Genomic DNA, 6,810 nt, shown 5'->3' on the forward strand with positions numbered 1-6,810 from the left:
CTACGGAAGTATGTAGGGAATATGTCAAAAAAACTCCTTCACCATCACACAATCAGAAATATCCTCCTTCTAAGATCTGCCAGTGCTATTCCATATAACTGCTTTGTGGCCAATCATGTGCACACAATCAATATTAAGCCTCTATCAGCACAAGAAGGACACAGTTGCTAAGCACACACAGACCCTGCAATTACTGGTTTTGCTGTGACACATCTGGTTTACAACATAATTGGCCCCAAACTGTCCCGTACCATCTTTACTATTCCTTTATTCCAGAAATACATGCACCATAGGCAGTATTAGTTCCCCTGATCCATACTGCCATTCTTGCTATATGTTTTGAAAATTTGCTAACAAAATAGTGCCATGGCTAGCTATTGCTTATAAGGTTATACATCATAGCTATCTGATTTTCCAACAAATATTGACAAATAAAATGACCAAAACCGATAAAAATTCAGCTATGTCGGTTGTATATTTCTGCAACTAAGATACATTATAGCTAAAGTTAGTATGGAACAAACAGAGGACTGATTTAAGCTCCAAAGTAAATCTGCATCCCTGAAAGAAATAGGAGTAAAGACAAAAGCTGAGACTTCACCAAAGAAAAGTTCGAGAACAACTGGTTTAAACAGCAGGTTAATTTAAGGAAGGTACTACTGTGTGTGCATATCCATGTCATGGACAGTGCCATGGCCACTTACACAAAAATATTTTTATACAATGTTTAGAAACTTGAATTCACAACCCAAAGTACATGCTTCCACAGCAACTGGAGGACAGGACTTGTGCAATGAAACTCCACTTACCTCTCAGGTCTGTGGAGGGAGTAAGTTGCACATTTCCTGCCTGAGCTCAGGTTTCAAGCCATGAAGCAATTTTAGCGAGTGTTCTCCCTATCAAAGGACAGAACATTCCTGCAATACTGGCTTGGTTAGGGCACTAAAGAGCATACAGAAGCTTCACAAGTCAATTTTCGGCATCCTTTATTCTTTTATGTAAACGTATACAGTAAAATGACAATTTGCTTGGGCTTACAATAAACTAACCGATTTTAAGCAGCTTAGCAAATAAGCAGTTGGTTAAGCATGTAATTAACTCAAACTTAATTTATCCAAGAGTGCAAACAATTTGCTGACTTGATGCAAACTTTAAAAGAACTCCTCATGTGCCGCACACAAAAACAACCACTGTAACACACTGCTGTATGCACACATGCATGCAGGAACAGGAGAAGCTTCATTTTTCATGGCTCATCTAAAGCAGCTGAGAAGCTAATGCACTGCCAGATTTCCATTTGTTTAGAAGCTCATATTTTAGCAACCCAGAAGGCATGGATGTATCTTCACTGCAGCCAACCTGTTCATTTGTTGTCCAATACAGCACATGGATTTGCTGCAAGAGGTGGAAAAGTAGCCCAGACTCAGAGACCCATGTCCTTGTAACATGATGCAGCTTGACATGAAATAAATTGCAGACCCCAGTGTTACTAAAATTATCCAGACCATCTAGAGGAAATAAATCCAATAAAAGTACAAAGAATTTTGAAGGTCTAGACAATGTAATACAACATGCTGCAATTCAAACAAACACTGAGTTATATCTAGAGCACATCTTTATATATCTTTATTGAAAACATGTCAGTGAAACTACAATAAATGCTTTAATTCAAACCAGTTTGAAATTGCTAAGCATTAGTTGATTATGCACTAGTTTGAGGGAATTCCCATTAGTCCAACAAAACAGTTCAAATTCTTTATCTTTCACAAATTTGTTGCGAATGCTTTCAGCAATTCTCATATATCACACAGCTCCAGGACATTCCTTGTAAATAAAATCAGAGCAGAAATGCATTTTCTTTTAAGTGAATCGACCCATGCACTACAATCCTGAACTCATTCCAACGATTCATACTTCATTCATTTCTCCCTGCTTTCTCCTGACCAAACAATGGAAAGCATCCATCATTCTTTAAAGCTGAACTGTAAACATTGGCTCATGTCACTCTGCAGTCACCAGGTGCAAAGGTTCCAGCAAGACTTCTAGCCAGGTAACAGCATTGTTACCGATTCTGGGCTCTATCAAACTCTTCTGCTTCATTTCTAAGTTTATTATCTGTAACATATAAATTAATAAAACTCATTCTGCTTAAGGAAAAGAATAGTTCTGAAAAGTTATCATATAGCCACTTATTAAACTTCTCCTAAAACTTCACTGAAAAAGAGAAATGTCACACGTTGCTGACAAACTTGGACAGTTACTGTGGCTGTACAATTAACTACATGCACCAATCCCTCAGTGCTACTACATTCCCAGACAGTTGTCAAAAGAGAGCATTGGATAAAAGGAGACAACGGTTTTGGAAGTTAGGAATGTAAAGTTTCCAAAACCTCAGCAACTTCCCTTCACTAGTGGGTAACCAGATTGTGCTCAGGCATCTGCATGGGGCTGGCAGCTCCAAGACTCCAAGCTTCCCTGCTCAGGGTTTCCTTCATCCTTTATTACTGCCTGGTCCTGAGCAGCCTCCATGGTTCCTATGTGAAACTGCTACACCAACTTAGCTCACCTCCAGCTGCTCCTATACATTTCTCCAACACTTCTATTATCTGCAGACACTCTGTGCTGCTTGATTAAATCCCTCTCAGATGCCAGAAGCATATAACAGCAGAAGAAATTCCTATCTGAAAGTACTTCACTTTTGAAAGCACCAAAGATCCACAGTCACATGCCCCTCAAAACATCATCTCACCTTCAGTTCAATGAATGAACTACCATTACATCCTCCTTTCCCACATTCTCAATCCTCAAACACATGAAGAGCCAAATCTAACACAAAACCCATTAATTTGTAAAGTATATCTAACAGTTTCTGAAAACTTTGGCCCTGAAGTTCAACAGCTGAGAGAAAAGAAGCTGAATTCAGCCTTTTTCTACCACCATCAACTTCTCCCATACATGAGCCAGTAGCAGAGAATTGCATATTCTAGCCACTTACTCAGGCAAGTTTCTAAGATTAACTCATCTCATTTTACAAATACAAGGATTTCATGAGGTTGGCTGAGGATTTCTGTACAGGCTTGATACCTGAAATAAGTACTTTCAGTTAAAAATTATTTGAGGACTTCTTTCTAAATTAAAACCTCCTTGAATAATGCTTTTTATCCACTTCTTTGGAGAGGGGTTTCAAGTCTGAACAACTGCTGTGTGATATCAAGCAAGATTTTCACTGTTATTATCACATAAATACTAATAGAGACAAAGGGTAAAGGTGAAACACCTTGCTCTGTCACTTCCAGAATTTCATACTTTGTAACATAAAATAATAATTAACGCGTGTTTGGTCACACACTACATAGGATAGTGGCAAATGTGTTAATGTGAGGAGGATGTACACCAGAACACAGCAAATTAGTGAGGTCATACTGTAGCAAGCTACTGTTTCATCTGAAAAAAACTATTCCAACAATTTGACAATTCCCTCCCTTGCTCCTCCCTGCCCCCAAGAAGAAAGGCACAGCTAACAGAGAAGCCTATTAAAAATGACACTTCTATCTAATTAAGTGTCAATACTCATTATGCTTGAACTGCATGCACCACACTCTCAAAAAAGCCTCTCGAATTCAGCTGTTCCTTTCTCTGAAGTAGGACAGTGCAGGAAGACTGGTATCTGCTTTTGCTTCACTCCCGTGTGTAGCATTTCAGGAAACACAAAATGCCAAGATTAGTTTGAGATTACAATACTTGCTGGCACAGTTCAGATGCAATACTACCATGACATCAACACTTCCAATTATTTTGAACATAACACCCTTATGTCCTCCCTTTCTATGCTCAGTCATGTTTCACATGGAGAAAAGAGCCCTGCCATCTTTACTATCCAGGACTCTAGATCTAGAGAATCAGCCTGAGAAGATAGTACAATTCTTTTGGTGACAAAATAAAGACAAATGGACTTAGAGATTCCAAACAGCTCAATATGGTTCATTTTAAACCATTTTTAAGTTTCAAACTGACTCTCAGTGAACACCTGTCTAAAACACATTATGACTCCAGAGAGGCTGAAAAAATACACTACAAGTTTGCAGCTAAGAAACATCTAGAATTAAAGTAGTCAGACCTTTTTTTCTCCCCTACCCTACTTCAGTAGGCTCAATCCATTTCTCTTTTCACTGCAATAGTCTTACAGGTCAGAGCATGAACAAATGCAAAGACAACAGAAAACCTCCTTCCAACTAGTCCCGGCCAGCTCACGGCTGAGAACTCACTGACCTGATGATAACTGCACTTCAGAAGAGACAGGACCTTTGCATCACCTCCAGATGATGCAAGAAAAATGTCCAGAGTGCATGTGCCTTTAGCAAAGGCTTCACAGCGAGCACCTATGGTCATTCCTAACAAACACAAACCCATCTGTCCTACAGGTAATGCACTGAAGTCACAATCATGTATGAAACATCCTATGAACTTGTGCAGCCATACTGCCCCTGACCCAGAGACCTTTCATTTGCAGGTGACACTCAGGGGTTAGCGAAGTTTTATGAAACACATTTGAACAAGATGTGAGAAGAAGCTTATGTGAGGTTTCAGAGATTATTCTGAGCAAAAGTGTAGGAAATTTATAGATGATCACAATATACCCACACACACTCCTTAAAGAACTAACAAAAACCCCACACCTATCCCTCTATTAAGCAATGGGCTAATAACTGATCTTCAGGAATCACCTGGATCACAGTGTGACAGCTTTACAGAATAGTTTATGAAAGGCATACCCTGGTGTGAAGAAACAAAGAGCAGGCAGCTGAAGCCAGAAATGTCTTTAAGTAATGATATTGGTATAGTTTAAGACCTGTTATATGAAAACAGAAGTTGATGGCAACCACCAGCTCCAGTAGGACCAGCCTGGGAGCTGAGTACTCTCCCACCCAGAGGGAACAGGCCCTGGGTGCACAGCTTTGGTCACTGCACTGCTCACATACTTCAGCAAATGTGACAGGCACCAAACACACTGCACTGAGTTAGCAGCAGCCCACGCTCCTGGAGTAAGTCATTTAGGATGGAAAATGCCAAACCTAGCAGGGAAAAAAAATTAAATCAAATGTTCTTTAAAAAAAAAAAAAAAAAAAAGCCAACCAATCCCTGTGGAAGGGCAGATAGCTGCAGCAGTCTGAAAAGGATGAAGCTGCCAGGAAAAAACAACCAACCAAAAGAGGAGCACTGTTTAAATATCGCTCAGTGGTGACTTTAACTATCCTTCTATATTTAAAAAAAATAATTATAAATTAAACAAATATGCAAATGCATTAATAAGACATAAAACCACCTTGTTTCCTCATATGCAGATGTCAGTCCATGACATTTGGAGGTGTTTATCATGTGTAAAGATTACTAGGAATAAATAGAAAAGTTTTCCAAGTGAGTTTCACCTCCATTATTTTCAACTATCTATAACCAGCCCTTGCTTGAAAATAGTGTTCAAAATGGCAATCCATGACCCACACAGATCATTAGTATATCTAACTCTTCCCATTCCTGGAGCTGAATCTCTTATTCTTGGTTTCATGACTCAATTCTATAATAAGATGTAATAAATGGAGACTATAACGAAACATTACTAAAATATCTTAATAGAAACTTCTCAAAATAAATCTGCAGTACTTTTTTAAAATGTGTTCTTAGACTAGGCTAAATAGATTGAAAATAGATCTTTCATTAAAAGGAAATTCTGGCTCTGATACAACTCTAAGCTTAAGAATTCTAAATATTTACTTACCGAAAGAAAAAAGTGTTGAAATCAGTGCAAGTTCAGACAAACTACAACCAGAAGCACCAGGTGATAATAACAAGTCAGTATTTTATATCTTGCTTAAGAAGGGGAGGAAAAAGTCCCTAAAAGAAATCCAACACCAAACCTCCCAAATCCAAACAACTTCCTACAGTTTTCCTCACAAGTATCAAGGGGTAACCAAATTTGATCCCCCTTTGCTATATAACTTCAAAAAGATTTCTTTATGTATTAACAAAGGAGTTTGGAGTTCTCTACAGACCCAGTAGAAACCAAAAAGCTCTCAAGTATTTAATAGGGCCATTAAATTTTCAGACTTTTAATGACAATGCACAACTGCCTGTAACTAGAATAACCTAGTACAGTCTGTTCAGGACACCAATTATTAACAGCTCTAAACTTGAGCAACAGCCTGACTGCAGACACTGAATCAAGGAAATGTAGCAACTGAAAATCGGGTTTTGATTTCAGCTTTTCCATTTACAAATAGGAGGGATTCTTGAACACAGCCTGAGAGGCCAAAAAGAAAAGGAAGTTACATGCAGAGAACAACTGCTGGTCTTCAACAGTTGTACACAACTAAGCAGATAAAACAGAGGTAAGACACGAAATGCTGCAAAGTGACATGTTCTAACTTGGTGTGATTGTAAACGAACACAAGTTCCACATCCTGTACACTGCACAAGCCTCAACCACAATTATCTGAAGACAACATCAACAGAAAACACTGTGGGCAAGCTATTAGCCACTGGAGCACCCACAGAGGAGCACTGCTGCACGCAGAAGGACCATCAAGTCCAGAGCAGCTAGTGGAATTGGCAGCTGTGGTTCCAGCCACGGCATCTGTGTTGTGAAGCCTTTGAAGCTAAAGGCAGTCTGAATTGAAAACAAACTGGCAGAATTCAGAAAAAGCTTCTATTCTACCCATAGCCAACTTCAAGTTGAATTTTGTCTGGCACTAGAGGTATTAGACAGAGGGAGGAAAAGTTGTCTGTGTATATTCTGTTCAGAGTTGCTAAACCTTA

Source organism: Acanthisitta chloris, unplaced genomic scaffold (assembly GCF_000695815.1).
Source record: "Acanthisitta chloris isolate BGI_N310 unplaced genomic scaffold, ASM69581v1 scaffold31718, whole genome shotgun sequence".
NCBI lineage: Eukaryota > Metazoa > Chordata > Aves > Passeriformes > Acanthisittidae > Acanthisitta > Acanthisitta chloris.